This window comes from Plecotus auritus, assembly GCF_963455305.1.
Source record: "Plecotus auritus genome assembly, chromosome: 2".
NCBI lineage: Eukaryota > Metazoa > Chordata > Mammalia > Chiroptera > Vespertilionidae > Plecotus > Plecotus auritus.
This window is the reverse complement of record NC_137771.1, coordinates 36,766,473-36,786,692: the sequence shown is the minus strand read 5'-3', so window position 1 is coordinate 36,786,692 and position 20,220 is coordinate 36,766,473. Positions and strand designations below refer to the sequence as shown.

Here is a 20,220-nt window from a genome sequence, read left to right as displayed (position 1 = left end):
GTCATTAAGAAAATCAGTTTCTTTGTCTCTACTATGGGGATAACAAAATTGCCTACGAACTGTATAAAATAGAAATAAATTTCTGCTTCAGTCCAAGTTGAAGTTACAAAAACCAGATTTATGGCCTGCACGAAAATCTAAAAAACAGGCCAAAATATATAAAACAATGGTTTTCAAGATATTGGAGATCAAGCAACAAAGGAGAGTGTGCATTTATTCATTGTTCATGGAAATGAAGATGGTATGACTATCAACATTTTGGCTATTTCTTAAAACAACTAAACATTCACCTGCCATCTTTTTCTAGGTATTTACCCAAGAGAAATAAAAGCATGTTTACACACAAAGATTTGTACATGAATGTTCATAGCAGTCTTATTTGTAATAACTAAAGTCTGATTTAGTTATTACAAATTAGGGGGCTCTCAAATGTACATCAACAGGTGAAAAGATAAACAAATTGTAATATATCTATATAATAGAAGAGATGTCTAAAATATATAAAAGGGAATGAATTATTGATACATGCAACATTGATCTCAATGTAATTGTGGTTAGTGAAAGAAGCCAGATAAAAAAGAGTACATAATATGTGATTCCCTTTATATAACACTAGTAGCCCGGTGCATGAATTCGTGTACCAGTAGCTCGCCAATAGCTCACTGCCACCCTCCAGTAGCTCTCCACCCGCCGCCCCGCCCTCCTGTAGCTCCCCCTGCCCCCGCCCCCCCTCATACCTTGCTGCCCTGCCCCTCCTGTAGCTCTCCACCGCCCGCTTGTAGCTCGCTGCCCCACCCTCCTGCTGATCTGTGATCTGATCATTGCATGGTCGGTCATAATGCTTCACGGTGTAATGACCATTTGCATATTACATCTTTATTATATAGGATTCTAGAAAACATAAAACTAATTTATAGTGACTTAAAGAAGATCAGTAGTTGACTGGAGAGGAGATGATTTCATAAATGTGCACATGTCAAAATATCAAATTGTACTCTTTAAATATGTGTGATTTATTTTATGTCAATTATACCAATATACTTGCTTTTAAAAGTGAAAAAGGAAAATGTAAAGATTATAGCATGGTGCCTATCACATAGTAAGCACTCAATAACTGTTTGTTTCTATTATTATTGAAGTATAATAAGATAAAAATTTTAAATCTATAACACTATTAAACTGGTATCAGATTTCCTTTCTTGCTTGGGAAAAAAAATAAGTTTGGGTATATGTAAAAACTAGATGGCAAAAGCCCAAGCAATAAAAACAGATAATTGTAAAATTCAACATCAGCTAATGAGAGGAATTTGAGTTTTGAACCCAAGTAGACAGAAAAAGAAACTATAGTGATGGTGGCAAGTACAGGTATGGGTAATTATATGCAGTTAAGAGGATAATAATGCCCTTGCAATGTGGTGATTGGAAAACATTTTAAGACAAGAAGCTGCTTGTTTTCATTTTGTGTGATGTCAATCCTTTCTCCAACACTTCCAACTAACTCTAATCCTATATCATAAAAGGCTAATATGTAAATAGACCAAACAGCGGAACAACTAGAACAACTGAACAACCGGTCGCTATGACATGTGCTGACCACCAGGGGGCATGTGTGGGACATGGAGTAGGTGAGCGGGGGCGCCAGACCAAGGCAGGGAGCTGGCCGCTGTCATCGTTGGTTACTGAAAATTCTTTGCTCCTGCACACCGCGGTCCCTCCTGGTGCTCACACCTGATGCTGGCGCCGGCCCCAATTGCTCCGCGCTGATAGTGGGTGTGAGCGGGTCCAGCACCATCAGCATGTGGGAGCAGCAGCAGTGGGAGCGGGGCTGCTGGCAGACAGGGAGCCGGGGGCCACAGTGGGAGAGGCCGAGTGGGGGGCGTGGAGGATGGGCTGAGACCCGCCTCTGTGCCTACTGCAGCCTCGCGGCTCACAGTTCAAGGTGCACGAATTTGTGCACTGGGCCCCTATTACACTTAATAAATATTTTAGGAGAATTGTAGTATTGGTTTTGTGTAATGTGTATGAGTGTATAACAGTTAAAAATATGTATAGCTGCAAGAAACAAAAATCATTACAATGTCTTAAATACAATAAAAAGTTTGTTTTTCTCTCACATATACACAACAACAACACTGAAATTATGTACTCCAGGAAGAGTATGGTGATTCTACCTTTACCAGCACCTGGTCTTTTCCTATTTTGCTATCCATCATGTTCACTATGCTACCTCATGGTTATGACAGCTGCTCAAACTCTGGTTAAAATGCTCTATATTCCAGCCTTCAGAAAAGGGAAAGATAAAACATGCTATGACTGGTCCTTTAAGGAACATCTCCTCAAAAGATGTACACTCTTCTTACATTTCCCTAGCTAAGAGATCCTATGGAGATTGCAGGGTTATTTTTTTTGTTTTTTGGAGTGATGTACACACATAAAACCAGACATTTTAATATTAAGAAAGAAGATGAGGAGAATGAATAGTAAAGTATGCAAGTAGCAATCTCTGCCATGGTGTGTAAGGTGAGAAAGGACATTTTTACATCTGATTCAATGCAGTATGAAACAGAAGCAATAAAAACAGAAGCAGAGATAACCATGAAAACGTGAGGTCTTCCCCAAGAAAACTGCACAGAAACCTGGAGCAGTTCTTTGACTTCACCAGAGTGTATAACAGAGATCTAAATTACTCTTAGCTACGTCTCAATATTCTGAGACATCACTTACTACCACTACCCCCAATTCATAATTGTCATCTTGGTTATAACAATATTTTGGGGAGGCAAGTAGCTCAGAACAACTTGTGCCCTAAGATGATAATCTCTGAGGTCCCCTCCACTCTGAATCTGTCAGGACATGCAGAACCTGCTTGATCCCTCCTATCTTTCACCACATCCCAATAAAATAAACAAAAATAATCAAAATTTATTTCCTGAAATTGGGGATTAATGCTAAATCCCTATTCCCTAGCACAGCTGTTGGCATACAGTAAGTGCTCAATAAATACTTGACTAAGTTAAATTAAAAAAATTATCTATCTATCTAATCTATCTATTAAACCTAGTAATCAGGGAACCATAAATTAAAATGATGAGACACCCTTTACCTCCCATAAAATTGATGGAAATTAGAAAACGTGACAATGTTAAGGCCTGGTAAAAATGTAGGGAAAATGGTGCTCTCATATACTGCTGGTGAGAATGTAGGCTAATATCCTAGTTTGGAAACAATATAACAGTCTCTACTAAATAAATAACATGCATAATCTATGACCCAACAATCCCACTTCTAGCTATAGGACTTGGAGAAATGTTCACATATGAACAAAAATTACCATATACAAATGCCAGTGCAACGTTATTTGCAATGTCAGAAACATGGAAACTTCCTTAATGTCCATCAGTAGGGAATGTGTTTCTTTTGTGGTATATTCACATGATAGGATAAGAGCAAAGGGGTTGAGATTTCTATTGCTCACTGTATGTCCTTCTGGATGTACTGCTACACCTCCTTTGCACTTAGGTGGGGCCATATGATAATTTCTGGCAAATAACTCGTAAATGGAAATGACACTTCTGCACTGAAGCATTTAATTGCTTGTGTGAAACCCTACAGCTTTCGTTCCTCCTGCTGTGGTAGCTGAGGAGGCCTTGATTTGCAGATGGTGTGTTGCCAAGATAGTGAAACCTTTTTAACCTGAACCCTGAGTGAATTTTAAGAGCAGAGCATGCCACTGATTCATGTTGGCTGTACAGCAGGAGTGAGACATTAATCTTGGTTGTATTAAATAACTGAGATTTGGGGAGCCTAACTTAACTGACTAATAAAAATAATTAAGAGGAATAGACTACAGCCTAGCTAGTGTTAGTTCTCAAAACTAGACAGTTCAACAAAATAAAACATTGAGATAAAAAGGCAACTTTCAGAAGAATTTGTACAGGATTATATTTTTATACATCTGAAACCATGCACACAGAAAAAATAGTAGGCAATTTTATACAGATGAAAATAAATGATGTATAACAACATGAAAATGGATAAGAAGGGAACACACCCATTAGTGAGTGGGGATGAGAAATGAAACTTCCTTTTCTTGAAAAAAATAAGTTTCAGTTATATCTATGTGGTTGGTTGAATGTTGTTCCAAATCCCTGGAATTCATGAATGTTACTCTGTGGGTTTCTTTTTAATTTACAAATATTTTTATGCATGTTTCCATATTTTATCATTTTAATGAAGGGTCATTGACAGTATTATAAGAGAATGTCTTTAAAATTGTTTTATTAAAATTATTGGAGTGATATTAGTTAATAAAATTATATAGGTTTCAAGGTACAATTCTATACTACATCATCTATATCAGTGGTCAGCAAACCGCGGCTCGCGAGCCACATGCGGCTCGCGAGCCGCGGTTTGCCACTCTGTTGACTAATGAGTTTGCTGACCACGGATCTATATAGTGCAATGTTACTTTATTTGGAAAAAGCATCTTTGCAGATACAATTAAATTAAGCTAAAGATCCTGAGATGAATCATTTGTATTACCCAGTGGATCTTAAATCTAATAAGTATACTTATAAGAAACAGAAGAGGAGACACAGAAGAGAAGGTGATGTGAAGAGGAATATGGAGATTGGCTGATATAGTCACAAGCCAAAGAAGCCACAAATGCCTGGAGATAGTTGAAGCTGAAAAAGGCGAGGAAGGATTCTCCCCTAGAACTACCAGATGAGTGTGGCCCCTGATCTCATGGTAATTTTAGACTTCTGATCACCATGATTTTGAGAGAATACATTTTTGTTTTCAGCCACCCAGTTAGTGGTAATTTGTTACAGCAACCCGAGAAAAGCAAAGCAATCTGCAATGTCCTCTTAAAAACAACAACAACAACAAAAAAAACAAACCTGGAAATAGCATGGCCACTGTGGCTCAGTGATTGAGCATCGACCTATGAACCAGGAGATCACATGCCTGGGTTGTGGGCTCAATTCCCAGTGTGGGTGTGCAGGAGGTAACTGATCAATTATTCTCTTTCATTGATATTTCTCTCTCTCTCTCCCTTTCCCTTTCTCTCTGCAATCAATAAAAATATATATTTTTTAAAATTGGAAACAAGTATTACAAAATATTAATGGGTCTTAATTCTGGATAGAAAACAAGGGTTTATAATGATGCTCTTTGCATTTTCCTACATCTTTTAAATTTCTCACAATAAAAATGTTTAAAATAAATTATACCAGGGTTATATTATTAATTGATTATAGTATGTTGTATATCTCTCTTTCTCAGTCAACTGTTTTGTAAATGCTTAAAACCCTGAGAAAAGAAACATTTTGGGTTGTTCAGTAAATGGATAGTTCAACATTATAATGACTCCATCTCAATTCATAGTCTTAATTCGTATATGCTACAATTTCCTGACACATACTCCAGCTCCTGGATTACCTATAGTTTACCAGACTGCATGTATTTGCTCCTGTTGTTTCCTTTATTTAGAATGGCACTGAAGACATGGGGAACTCCAACTTCTTTTAGACCCAGTTCAAGTGGCATCTGTCAATGAAAACTTCCCTGATTCCTTAAAAAAATATATTTGTTCCTCCTTGGTGTCCCATTCACATATAGTCCATAATGAAATTCTCATATTTATCACTTCATTTTAAATGATTTTTCTGTCTGTTTTGTCTATAAATGTAGAGTTAGTCAAAACTACAATTAATAGTATTTATATCTCCAATAACTAACACAGTGCCAGTGAATCTAACTGAGTAAATGAATAATGAATGACTTCATTTCATAACTAGTGCTTCTTACCATGAACTTCTCTGTGTTATAAATATCATAAGCTATTGTTAATTTAAGGAAGAGACCTTCAAAAAGGTAAATTAACCCAAAGTAGACCCCCAGAATAATTTATTTCCAACAGCATTAATCATGAGAAAATGCCTGCTTAATCTCTCCATCAGGAAAGAAGAAAAAAGAAAAACTAACTGTAGAGTTGCCTTATCAGCAGAACACTCATCTCAACTGTTGGCTATGGTCTCACAGCCACTACATTGGGTTCAGCCAGTGACCAGTACTCAAATGGCATCCTTAGTCACTCTGATAGGATTTGGCACTATCTCCAGCAGTCTGCCCCACAATCTGTATTCTAACAAACCTAAGCCACATTTGTTTACTTTATTAGAGGGAGAGAGATAAAGAGAATATAGCAAGCATTCCTTTCCTATTGCCACCAAAGTTGCCTGGAGGACTTTCAAAATGTCCATATTTTAGAGGGCATGGGAAGGTGCTGAATTTGTCTCCTTAAAATAAAGTGAGTCCTAGAAGAGTAGGCATATGGAGTGACCCTAGGCAGGATAGAACTAAGAGAAAATCACAGTATCTGACCCCATCCCTGCACCCTTACATTCACCAAGTTGTTTTTGCAAACACCATTAATGGATAGCTCCAATTAGCTTCTCCTCTTTTCAGTAGCTTTCACTGATCACTATCTATCACTGAGTGACACACAGTGGAATCTCAATGAGTATTTGTTGAATGGATGATGAATAAATGAATGAAAGCTCAAGCAGACTTTATGTTAGATGTATAAAAAGGAGAAAGGGGGGATATTAACAAGTTGAATCCAATGTACAAATAATCTCAAGGAATTTATCCATAACTTTCCCTTGCTGTATCAACAGTTACTTTTCAATTTAATTTTTTTTCTTTTTTATTGCAGTTAAGTTGCATATAGTAAAGTACAAAAAATGTATATCTATAGCTCAGTAAGTTTTTACATGTCTGCTTCCTAAGAAAAATACAAGAATGTTATGATCATTTAATCCCATTTATTCCCTTTTACCCTCTGTACTGCAATTGTTAAATATATTACTTCTATGTCATAACATCCAGAAGACATTATTATAACTATTATTTTAAACACTTAATATCTCTTTCTCCATATATTTTCTCTTTTCTATTACTTTTTATTCCTTCTAGCAGTTCTGAGAATTTTTGAGAACTTATGAAGGTCATTTATTCACTGATTCAAGAAACTCAAACAGGATAAATACAAACAGGATTTAAAAAAAAAAAAAACACAGAGAAAACCACCCTTAGGAACTTCAAAAACTGCAGAAAAACATCTTGAATCTTTTTCTTCAGCCTAAAGAACTTCTTTTGACATATTTTTGGTACAGATATGTGACTTTTCTCAGATTTTGTTTGCCTCCATTTTTGAAGGGTATTTTCACTAGAAATACAATTCTAGTTTTTGTGGGGGTTTTTCCTTTCAGCATTTTAAAGATGTCAGTCTATTGTCTTCTGGCTTACATCACCTCTATGGAAGGGTTATATCTATTGCACTTTTGAAGACTATTGATCTTCTATCTATAGCTATGTTTAAGCTATGTTTAAGATTTCTCTGTCCTGGTTTTCAATTCCTCCAGGTTAGATATGATTAGACATTTCAAGTGGAGAGATATCTTTGGGAATCATTAGCATACTGATGAAAAGAGGAAACATGAGGGGTGAATAAGATTATTCAAGGACAATATGAAAAGAAGGAAAGGGAAAGGGGGGAAGATGGAAGGAGAAGAGAAATTTCTGTTTAGGAATCAATAAAGAGGAGGTGGGTCTCATAACTTACAAAGAACAACCACAAAAGGGAATAAAGTCATATGAGATAGTCAACAATGTCAAGCAAGGCAGGGTTCAGTTACCTGAGTGTGGAGGGGCATTTTTTACATCTGGCAAAATGAAATGACTGGATAAAACTACCTGCTGTACAACTATATTGTATTAGTTCCCTATTGCTTATATAGGGAAGTCATACACTTAGTGTCTCAAAACAAAACAAGTCTATTATATCACAGTTTTGGAGGTAAGAAATTCTAAAAATCAAGGTGTTGACAGTATGATATTCATTCTGGACTTTCCAGGAGCGAATCTATTTCCTTGCCATTTACAGCTTCTAGAAGTCACCTGCATTCCTTGATTTGTGGCCTTTTCCTCCATCTTTAAGGCCAAGAGCATAACATTTTCAAATTTCTCTCAATCTCTAACTCCCTCTTCCTCTTCCTCCCTCTCCCTTTCTCTCCCTCTCTCTCCCTGTCCTTTCTGCTTCCATCATCATGTCTCTTCTAACTCTAACCCTTCATCTTCAGTCTTCTAAGGATTCTTGTGATTATATTGGGTTTACTTAGATAATACAGCATAATCTTCTCATCTCAAAATTCTTAACTTAATTATATCTGCAAAGTCTCTTTTTCCATGAAAGGTAACATATTCAAAGATTCCAGATAGTAGGATCTAAACATCTTTGAGGGTCCTTATTCTCTCTACCATAAACATGTTACAAAACTCCTTATCTGTTTAGATTCCCTCATTTGTAAAGTGAGTATAATTATACTAACCACACTAGGCTATTGAGATAATTCACTCAAATTAAATTGAACCCTGATTCAGGGTAGACAGTCATTAATAAACAGTGGTTAAAATTGAATTTTAATTTATCTGTCACTAGTTGGGGAGAGAGCGTGAGGAAGGAAGTACGTCAAGGCAGTCTCCCAGCAGGGGACATAGTGGGTGTTTCCAAGGCAGGGTTCCCTAGTAGCTAACGAAAGGGGACATTCTTATTTTGAAAGAGGAGCCAAGTATCCCCTAGCAATAGCCCAAATGTCTCTCAGCAAACTGTCCCCCAAGAAAGAAAATGAACAAAAACAAACCTGAGGGGAAAGGAACCAGAGAGAGAAATGGATCCATGTGTAATCACCTGGGAACCTGCAGTCCCCTGACCCCAGAGGTCGTGCTTTCCAAGATGAGCCTACCAATTGCTGGTAGAAAAATTATTAAAAATAAGGAAGGCACCCTAGCTGGTTTGGCTCCGTAGATAGAGCGTCCGGCTTGTGGACTGAATGGTCCCAGGTTTGATTCCAGTCAAGGGCACATGCCTGGGTTTCAGGCTCGGTCCCCAGTAGGCAGCTGATCAATGATTCTCTCTTATCATTGATGTTTCTATCTCCCTCTCCCTTCCCTCTGAAGTCAATAAAAATATATTTTTTAAAAATAAGGAAGGCAATATTCTCTTCCTATTCATTATTTTGGTTTCCATTTCAAGTTTAATTTTCACTTGAGCAGCTACAGTCCTCTATGCATAACATCTCAATTGGCTGAAATGGTATTAGTGAAAGAAAAGTGGGGGAGACTATGGATTGGGAGTGAAGAGATATGGGGCTCTAGTTACAATTCTGCCATGAACTTAGTAACTTTAAGCACGTTTCTTATTCTTTCTGGACCTCAATTTCCCCCAAGTAAAAACTAAGAATTAAACTGAGAAAACATACCATAAACTATTTTATCATTGAACTGTAATTTTTTTTCTCTTTCTTTTCCTCAAATTTCACTTTCATGACTACCATATCACTTATATGCTCATAGCTCCCAAATCATGATGTCCTCTTATTAGCAATCAGAGTTGTAACTTCAACTATCCACTAGTTATTTATATTTGGTCATTTTGCCACATCTCAAACTCAACATAACAAAAATTTCATTATTCTAACATTCAAATCCCTTCTTAATTCAATATGCTTACCTCTAATTTTGCTTCCACCTAGTACCAAAATCTTTCCCTTCTTGGCAAGTGGATAGCTATTCCCCCAGTGTCTGCCTGTATGCAGTGCCCTCCCCCTTGGGCCATCTTACTGTAAGGATCTCAATTTCCCATCATAAATGTATTACAAATTATAAGTAGGCATTTAGTAAAACTGCCTTTACTAGCAGGGAAGGGGCACAGTTAGTTCAATACAAAGAACACAAGGACAGAAATGAAGAAAGTTGGGTCTTAAATCTGATTGAGGACTTAACTTACTGTGTGACCCCAGATGAACTATAAAACCTCTCTATAGTCCCCCCTTCTAAAAAATGCACACATAAACTATCCTCATGCTATTTCCTCTATCAAAATTAATTTCTCTTTCTAGCATAGCCCCATTAATGTCAGCTATATGAAATCTTCCTGAGTTTCCCATCCATCATGGAAATATATTGACAGTTGGAATGTGATCATTCTCTCCCTTCACACCCTACATCGCTATAATATCAATGAGTCTGTCTTGTTTTACATTTACTTGATATACATATATACAGTTGTTTGTATGGAAAAAGACATGCAGGTTATTATTATTACAACAGCTTTATTAACTCAAAAGAATGTCATTCGCAACTGTAAACCTCCTTTTGCCCATGACTGTACCTGCAGTGCCTTGCTCACTACTTGTTAACAAGGAGGTGACCAGGAAATTCTAGTTGAATGAATGTGTGATCTTGTGGAGGAACTGGGAATGAAAGGAAAGGTGGGGAAATTAGACATCATGCTTTATACTCATTGTGACATTTACTGTTTGGAACCAGGTCTGTAGCTATATAAGCCCCTTCAAAATTCTTTTGAGAGAAAAAGAAACCCCATGATATAAAAGCATTTAAATGAAGTTTGGAGTTTCATTTGCCTTTTACACTCCCAGTCTAATAAACCTATTTAGCATTTCTATAGCATTTAACATTTCCAAAGTACTATTCAATGTTAATTAGTTCTCCTAATATCAATATTATGATCCTCTCTGAAAAGTTAAGAAAATGAAAGGTATTTTGGCTTCCCCTTTCAGGATGTAAGACACTGCTAAGTGTTTTTACAAATATAAAGTAGTATTTTGGAAGAGAAGTTAGAAAAGTTTAGAAATTAAACTAAGAAAGTTGAATGGAATTCTTCCTTTCACGATGCAACAATGTATAAAAGGCCAAAAGGGACTTCTCAGCTAGTTGTTTCAAGCCCAAACATATTGGCCCTTCAACTAGGAAGAGGAGTGAGGATTAGACAGAGAAACTGATAAAAAAAAAAAAAAAAAAAAAGCAGGCACACTAGATACCACATTTACAGCAATGAGATATTTCAGAGCCACCTTTGTGTTAATGGGTTGAGTTAGATGATAGATCTCTTGGCATGACCAGGATTGGCTCAAGGACTGAGAAGCAGTGGAGGTATTAAGTCCATAGGTCAAAGTTTCAGTGACTGTAGCTGAGAGGCTCTGGAAAGAGGCTGACATGTTTTCCCCCCAAAGATTACACCCTATGGCTGTAGCTCCACTTAGCAAAAGGAGAGCAGATCTGAAGAGGTTCCATTGGCTCATCTCTAGCCTTGTGCCCTTCTACTCAGCAGCCTTCTCAACTGTCAGTGTCAAACATGCAAATAGGATGGTGGTTGGGTATTTAAAATGACAGCAGCCCTAGCTCCTTTGGCTCAGTGAATAGAGTGTTGGTCCCAGGTTTGATTCCAGTCAAGGGCACATGCCAGGGTTTCAGACTAGATCCCCAGTGGGGGATGTGCAGGAGGCAGCCAATCAGTGATTCTCTCTCATCATTGATGTTTCTATATCTCTCTCCCTCTCCCTTCCTCTCTGAAATCAATAAACATATATTTAAAATGGTAGCAAATCATTTTCTCTCCTAAAGCTGAGTTTGGTATACAAACAGCAGGAAAAGGCACCCCATGGAGTGTAATAAATCCAAGCAGAGGGGGGAAACATAAACACCAGAGACTAGTAACTTGGTCAAGAAGCTCTTTTCAAAGAGAGAGATAAGTCTTTGACACCGAAATGTAACTAAATTCATTCATTCATTCATTCATTCATTTCATTTATTCATACACTTCCTCAGCATATTGTTGAATTCTTCCTCATAGAAAAATGAGATAAATCGGACACCATTCCCATACTCAAAACATTCATAATCTAGTTCAGAGTTCCTTGAAGTATGGTAGAGGGTCAAATGCATCAAAAATATCATGGGCACTCTTCTAAAATGCAGTTTCCTAGATCCTCCTTGCTTCCCTAGTAGCTCCTTGACAATATAGGAAGCCTGGCAGACAGAGAAGGTGTTAAAATAACTCTACTTACAGCCACAACGAGAGATCCAGGGGATGTTAGTGAACGATGGCAAAAGAAAATTCCTACCACATGCTGATTTTGTTGCTGAGCTAAATTTTATGTGCAACTGATAGTCAATTCCAGTTTGGGACTAGGGAAGGATTTGAGCTTTTGTCAAACAAACGAGCTCCACCAATTTTTGTGTAATATTTGGCAAGCCATTTGATCTCTGAATTTATATACTAGTAGCATCTGATTTCCAGACATATATTCAACTGCCTGCTTGACATATACACTTTATTATCTAATAGGCATCTCCAACTTAGTGTGGCCAAAACTTTTGACATTTCACTTCCCAAATCAGCTCCACTGCCAGCCTTCCTCATTTCAGTAAACAATACTTTCATTCAGTCAGTTGCTCACATCAAAAAGAGACTTGGATTCCTCTTTTTCACTCAAACCACACCTAAGAAAGTCATATATAACCTCAAATATATCCAAACATGTTTACTCTCTATCTCTGCTACTACCATGCTTGTCTCTCATCTGGACCGCTGCAATCTTCTAACTGGTCTTTCAATCTTTTCTGGATATAATCCATTCTCCACATACCAGCCAAGGTGCCTTTTTTAATAAATGTAAGTAAATCCTATTATTCCCCTGCTTTAAATTCTCTCATGGCTTTCTATGACATGTAAAATAAAATCTGAACTTCTTGCCTTGAGCTACAAAGGCCTATGAGATCTGGTCTTTTCCTAACTTTCCAACCTCATTTCAGACCTTTCTTTCCATCATTCACTACTATCTCACCACTTTTTACATGTTATTTTTTCTTAAAAGCATAAAGCTTATTTCCCTAAAGAAGTTCTCTTTGCTTGCAACAATATCCCTCAGTTCTTTCTAAGACTGTATCTTCCTTGACATTTGGGCCTTAATTTAAGTATTTCACCTTAATTATTTTTATTTATTTTTATTTATTTGTAATATTTATTGTTGAGAGTATTACAGATGTCCCCTCCCTTCTCTTCCCCTTGCCCCCCCCCAACAGGTTCATGCCCCACCCTTTTATAATCATCCAATCTAAAGTAGAACTTAAGTCTCTTTGTACTTTATAGACCATAAGCATGTATATTTGTTTGTCTCCTCCCATTAGAATGTAGGATTATGAGAAGAGGAACAATGCTTGTCTTATTCAAAGGTGTATATCCAGTGCCTGAAACGGTGCCCAGCACATAGCAGGTGCTCAATAACTGCCCACTGAATGACCAAATGTATAAAATAGGGATAGTAGTACCTGCCTCACAAGGGGGTTTTAGAGACATTAACATGTAGAAATAAATGCCTGGTATACAGTAGGTGTTCAAAAGATATAGTCCTCAATCATGAGATGATGATACACTTGGACCCAATATTAATATTGGTCCCTCTAGAGCTATGGGAGGGGAAAAAAAGGGGGACATCTGTAATAATTTCAAAAATAAAGGTTAATTAAAAAAAATATTGGTCCCGCTAGCTTTTCCTACTCAGCTCAAGCAGACATTGAGCACATGCATTGCTTTTCCATTGCCTTGGATCTCCATCTGTAAAATGAGGATTTAAAAATCCTACCTTGCAAGACTTCAGAGATTAAATGAGTCAGCATGTAAATAAAGCAGCTACAACAAGCATGCCAAACTCAAAGGCTAACATAGGCCAAAATAGGTTTAAGTTTATGTGGGCTGCAAAAAATAAAAACTTCCAATTTTTATAAAAAGGTAGGTTTATTTCGATAGAGACATGCTGAATACAAAGGGCTGAAATAAATGAGTAATCATGAATGAGTATTCGTTGTGGGCCGCATGTGGCCTGAGGGCCATAAGTTTGACATTCTTGACCTACAATATTAGGTTCCCTTCTGCCCTTAGTTGTCATAGGATCAAATGAGGAAGTTGATAGGCATAGTGCTTTATAAACAGTGAGGAGCTATTTTACTGTAAGTTTGATATGCAGAGATTAGCAGATAGACAGATGAAGTCAGATTCATTAGATTCTGGCTGTCAAATAAAATATGTTTTAAAATATAAATTTTGGACTCTTCAGAATCAAACAGAATTCTTCTTGCCAGCAAGCAGCACAAGGCTTTGCCCAAAGCCATTAACACCACACAATCCATGCTTGGCAAAGCCAGCCCTCATACTGGCAGATAGGATTTTCAATTAACAGATGGAGATCTGGCTTTTGGAGCAGTTTGGGGCAGGACTCAGACATATTATGCAAAAACACTCATGTGCCCAGTAATCTGCTGGTCATGACAGCCTTATTTCTTATTTCCTGCACCTGCTCATTTAGGTGGCCCACACCTGTTCATCTAGGTGGCTACAGCTCCTCAAACAGGAGGGAAGGTGAATCCCGCATGGCAGCATCTATGATGTTTAACACTTTCCCCATTGCATAGGCTTCTATGTAGTTAGAAGACCCGGATTATTCATTGGACTTTTCCCTACAAAGGCATGTGGGTTTCAATGATGAGAAATGGTGCAAAGTCTGTGCCCTTTCTGAATTGCAAAATCTGATTATCAGCAAAGGCACACGTTGTGAGCATCTGCTTCTACTGCAACGTGCCAATCTCCACTGGGCCCTGGTTTAACAATTATTTAACATTTATCAAGAACCAATAATGCACTGGGCTCACTCTCTCTCTAATGGTGTCATTAATGATCCATCAAGCTCCTATAGGTGAAGGAAAGGAAGAGGAACAAGTTAATTATCAGTGTGGCGTTCAATCTGAATCAGTTAAATTGCCTGAATTATTGAAGTTTAGCTACTCAAGTAAAATGGTGACCAAATTTCTGCAATTAAAACTAAGAGGCTTATCATATTGTCTTTAAAAGTAAGAGGAGTGGGGAGATACAGGAGAAGGAAAAAATGTGACCAAAGGGCAGGCATTAGGGCTCTGAGCCAGTCTGAACAGCTCTGGCAGCATCACAGTGACTGGCACATATTGGTCCTCAGTATATGTTTTCTGAAGGAATACGATGCCACAGAACTAGTCAGCCCCCAAAGTTAGGAACTTTCTGGAAAAGTGTAATCACCATAATCCAGTTCCAGAGAATCAAGCATCTTACTCAAGGGACTACTTGACAAATTCAGCCAATTTCTCTTGTATGATTTTCTCCCTGAATTTAAATCTTGTATTTAGAATTGGTAATGGTCAAGAGATAACCCCTCTGAACCACTTAAGGCAGAGCATATTGTTACTTCTGGCCTTTATATGGATAATCAAATGATAAAGTCAAACTGGCAACCAAAGGCAAGCTCCCAAGCTAACTCTAAAGTACTTCCAATGTTATTTGTTCAGTAAACTGCAGAACATTAAATTCCTATATTAAGTAAATTACAAGGAAGAGTGCACTTTGCAAAATTAAAAAGTTCTTGGTTACTTTATCTATTATTCCTCTGGGAAAGTTTCCAGAGAGTGCCTTGTACAATTAGATAACTTTTTGCATGGATGGTGGGTAGTGGGGAAAGGTTCTTAATGCTCAGCACACGCAGTGCCAGGATTTCAGCTGTAAATCCATAGCTTATTTCTGGGTCCTGAGGCAGAAATCTTTGATGACAAGCACCCAGTACTGAGATGTAGTCATCCTTGCAACCTTATGTCTCATATTAATAATATGAGGAAACCAAGAGATGAAATTTGTGAGTCTGAGCTAGAAGAAGCCCATCAAGACCACTTGGTCCAAGGTTTCCACACTGGACTCCTGAGGGCCTTAGAAGGTTCCCAGACAATCATTTTAAGGTTTACTATGCTCCAAAACTCCTGATGATTTATTTTACATGCTGGAATTCTCTATAATATTCTTATTATAGAATGAATTCTCTAGCAGAACAACCTTGACAATCAGTGATCTATATAGGTACAGAGCAAAGGGCACTATTACTGGCAAAAGTCTGGCATGAATCCTTGGTCCTGTATCTTCATTCCCTCACTTACTATAAATCACAGGCAAGCCACCAAAGAAAACTTTTTTTCATCTTTAAAATGGTGACAAGACAATACTATGGCAGATATTAGCTAGATGTTTATCAACACCATTTTATCTTTCCATGAAAGACTACAGTATACCTTGCAGCTAGGTTGTTCCTAGTGACAGGTACTATCCAAAGGAGTATGGATGAAAATAATTTATGCCACTTCCAGTCTTATACATAATATCTTATATATAATCATCTGTGCTTTCTTTCCCCCTTCTACAGTAAACTTGAAGGCAATGGGTTGAGAAGGACTTCAACTAAAACTGAGAAATCCTGAATCTCTGAGTTGTCACTTGAAAGAGAACCACTCATTGTTACTTTCTGACTCAAGCCACTCTGTGATGTTTGTGAGAAATAAACCTTTATTGCAGAGGACTTCAAACTTTTTACACAGGGAGCCAGTTCACTGTCCCTCAGACCGTTGGAGGGCCGGACTATAGTTTAAAAAAAAAACTATGAACAAATTTCTATGCGCACTGAGGGCCCGGGACGAGTCGGCTGCTAAGCAGGACAGGTAGCGGCACCCAGCGGGCCGGATAAATGTCCTCGGCGGGCCGCATGTGGCCCGCGGGCCGTAGTTTGAGGACCCCTGCTTTATTGTGTTAGCTATTGGAATTTGGGGCTAACATCATTTATGCAGACTTACTAAAAGTTAACTCAAAGATTTGGGGAAGATTATTTAAAATATAGACAAAGCAGCATAATGCATGTAGAAGGCATTCAAAAATTATTTGTCATTAATATTATATCTTTAGTAGTGGCCTGGTGCACGAAATTCATGCACGGGGGAGGGGTGTCCCTCAGCCCTGCCTGCACCCTCTCCAACCTGGGGAGGGGTGTCCCTCAGCCCGGCCTGCACCCTCTCCAATCTGGGACCCCTCAGGGGATGTCCGACTGCCAGTTAGGCCTGATCCTGTAGGGGTTGCTCTCATAATCCAGGAATGCTGGCTCCTAACTGCTCGCCTGCCTGCCTACTTGATTGTCCCTAACCGTTTCTGCCTGCCAGCCTGATTGCTCCCTAACCACTCCCCTGCCAGCCTGATTAATGCCTAACTGCTCCCCTGCCAGCCTGATGGCCCCCAATTGCCCTCCCCTGCCAGCTTGATTGCCCCCAACTACCCTTCCCTTCCAGCCTGATGGCCCCCAACTGCCCTACCCTGCTGGCCTAATTGCCCCCAACTGCCCTCCCCTGCCAGCCTGATTGCCCACAACTGCCCTCCCCTGCTGGCCTGATTGCCCCCAACTGCCCTCCCCTGCTGGCCCGATCATACCAACTGCCCTCCCCTGCTGGCCCGATCATACCAACTGCCCTCCCCTGCTGGCCTGATAACCCACAACTGCCCTCCCCTGCCACGACTCGCCTCCTCTACCGGGACCCACCTCCTCCATGCTGCGCAGAGCTGTGGGACCCCCAGGCCTCACCTTGTGGAGCAACCACTGGGCCCCGTTTTCGCTGTGCATGCAGCCATCTTGTGATGGCGTCGTGTATGAGGGCCACCTAGGCTTTTATTAGTATAGATTAGAGAACATAGAACTGACTTAAAGTCATATAGCAAATTAGAGGACTAGAAACTAAGCCAATGCTCTGTCCACTAACCCAGTCTACATTCCTTGACCTTGAATAAGCCCAATCTCCTCTCTGGGCTGTAGTTCCAGCATCTATTGCATAAGGGAATTAATTCATGCACTAATTAAACAAATATTTATTGAGTATCTACCAGGTGCCATGTACTCCTAGGTTTTTAGTATACAATTTGTTGAAGACAAACAAGATACTGTCTTCATGAAGCTTATATTCAAGTGAGGGGGGAATTAAACAAAAATCAAATATGTATTCAGGAAAATATAACAATAATAAGTGCTAATCAAAAAATTAAAACAAGATAATGCAATAAAACAGAGTGACTGGGTAGCTACTTTAAGTTGAGTGGTCAGGAAAGACTTCATTGAGGATGTAACATTTAAGCTGAAACCAGGATAACAACAAGGAGCCTTGCTTGCAGGAGAAGAGTTTTCTGGGTAGAAATATAGCAAGGGCAACATCCCTAAGGCAGTCAAGATCATAGCCCATCTATCCTTACTGACAAGCTTGAAATTGTTTTTCATTGAGGCCCAAAGTCACTCTCAGTAGTTCTATAGATAGAAAGGAATTTAAAGATCTGCTACTCCAACTTCCTTTACCTGCTTTCCTCCAGTAAGGCTGAGCTTTGGCGTTTCAGTTCTGAGCTCAGTTCACAGATCTGATATTTACTGACTTTATTTATTAACTTTAAAAAGATACAAAACTTCTCTAAGGCTCAGTTTCTTCATACGTAATATGGGGATAATACACATATATCATGTAAAATTGTTTAAGATGATGCATTTGGCATGCCTATGGCAGTGCCTGGCATCTAGCAATGTCCAATAGCTGAGAGAGATGTAGGAGGTGTTGCTAAGATTACAAAGGCAATATAGTGTGCAGCTGAATAAAAGCCAAACTCATTTATTCTGACTATATTTTTAAAAAGCACTTAGAAAACAGCAGCACCTAGAAATTGCTTTCCATCCTGGCCATGGATGCTTTGTAGTTTTGCACTAAAATGTATCAGCAAGAATTGGTTAAGAACACTGACATTTGTATCATTCATGTCACTTAGCCCATCCTTCTATGTGACCTCTATGCAATTTAGTTAACCATTACATCAGTCTGACTCTTTGGGTGTCTTCAGTCTATCTCCACATTTAGTTTGGAAATCCTTCCAGATCAGGAATGCAAGAGATTGTGACCTCAGACAATCCATCCCATCTCTCCTTTAACCAGTTCTCTTTTTCTGTTTTCTTGGGTCCATGTTTGATTCATACCAACACATGAGGTAGGTGAGATACATACCATTATCTCTGGGTAACACAGCTGGGACTAAAACTCGGGTCTTTTGACTCCATTCTACCTCTAGATCCAAAGTATTTTGAAGGAATGATCTCAATGCTTTCTTAATATCTGTTTCATTTATTTGGATTTTCCAAATAGGCAGCAGGATCTGAGTGGTGTAACACTTCAGCTCTTGTGAAACTGTTTTGACCTCCTGCCCCCAGCAGAGTCAAATGCCTCCCTTTCCTATATTCCCATAAATGTAGAACTGTGGCATATAATATTAGCCTCCATAACTCTGACTCTGCTGAAATTTGTTTTGCATCTGTCTCCTACCAGACCATGAGTTCCATTGCTATATTCAGAATCCATTCAGTGTTCAGTACACAGAAAATAGTGAATTATGGGACTTCTGACAAGCAGTTCTCCACTGTTTTTACCCCTTCACTCTTACCTATGCTTGAGACCTCAGCTTATATGTTTACCTTCTCAAGTGCCTTCCCTGCAGCACCTTCCTCCCTTTGAAACATGACATGCCTCCTTACATATTTTTATGATACCATATATATCTCCTTTATAACACCTTAATAGTTCATAGTTCTAAATTTATATAATTCTTGGATGAATTTTTGTCCCCTCTAGAATGAGTTCATTAAAGACAGTGTTATTAGCTGAATTGTGTCCCCCCACTCCCCCACACACACAAATTCGTATGTTGAAGTTCTAAGCCCTAGTACCTCAGAATACGGCTGCATTTGAAAATGCAGGGTTTTAAAGAAATACTTAGGATAAAATGCTATGCAAATGAAAAAAGAGGAATCTCTTACCCTTTGGGACAGCATGGATGGACTAGGAAAATATTATGCTAAGTGAAATAAGCCAAACTGAGAAAGACAAATATTCCATGATCTCACTTATCTGTGGAATCTAATGAATAAAATGAATTGACCAACAAAATAAGACCCAAAGTAGAGAGGTATGGAACAGACTTACATACCTTGATATGGGGTTAGGGACACAAGAAGAGATAAACCAAAGAACTTATACACTTATATACATAGCGCATGGACACGGGCAATTGGATAGTGAAGACCTGGGGCTGGGTAGGGGCTGGGAGAAGGGGGGAGAAGGGAGGAAAATGGGAGATATCTGTAATACTATCAACAATATAAACTACATTTTAAAAAATGAGGTCAAATGTTTGAGCCTGAATCCATTATCACTGATATCCTCATAAGAAGAGAAGATTAGGACACAGACGTGTATATGCACAGAGGAAAGGCCATGTATAGACAGAGAGAAGATGGTCACTTGCAAACCAAGGAAAAAAGCATCAGAAGAAATCAATGCTGCCTACACCTTGGTGTCAGACTTTTAGCTTCCAGTTTGTCAGTTGTTTAAGACACCCAATGTGTGATAGTTTGTTATGGAAGCCTTAACAAACTAATACAA

General features: G+C 38.6%; 1 protein-coding gene across 6 annotated transcripts in view; it reads right to left on the bottom strand.

Moving 5' to 3' along the window:
• AGBL4 (AGBL carboxypeptidase 4) overlaps nt 1–20,220 on the bottom strand; it is a 1,107,854-nt gene that overhangs the window by 664,562 nt on the left and 423,072 nt on the right. The gene's annotated exons all lie outside the window — the stretch shown is intronic.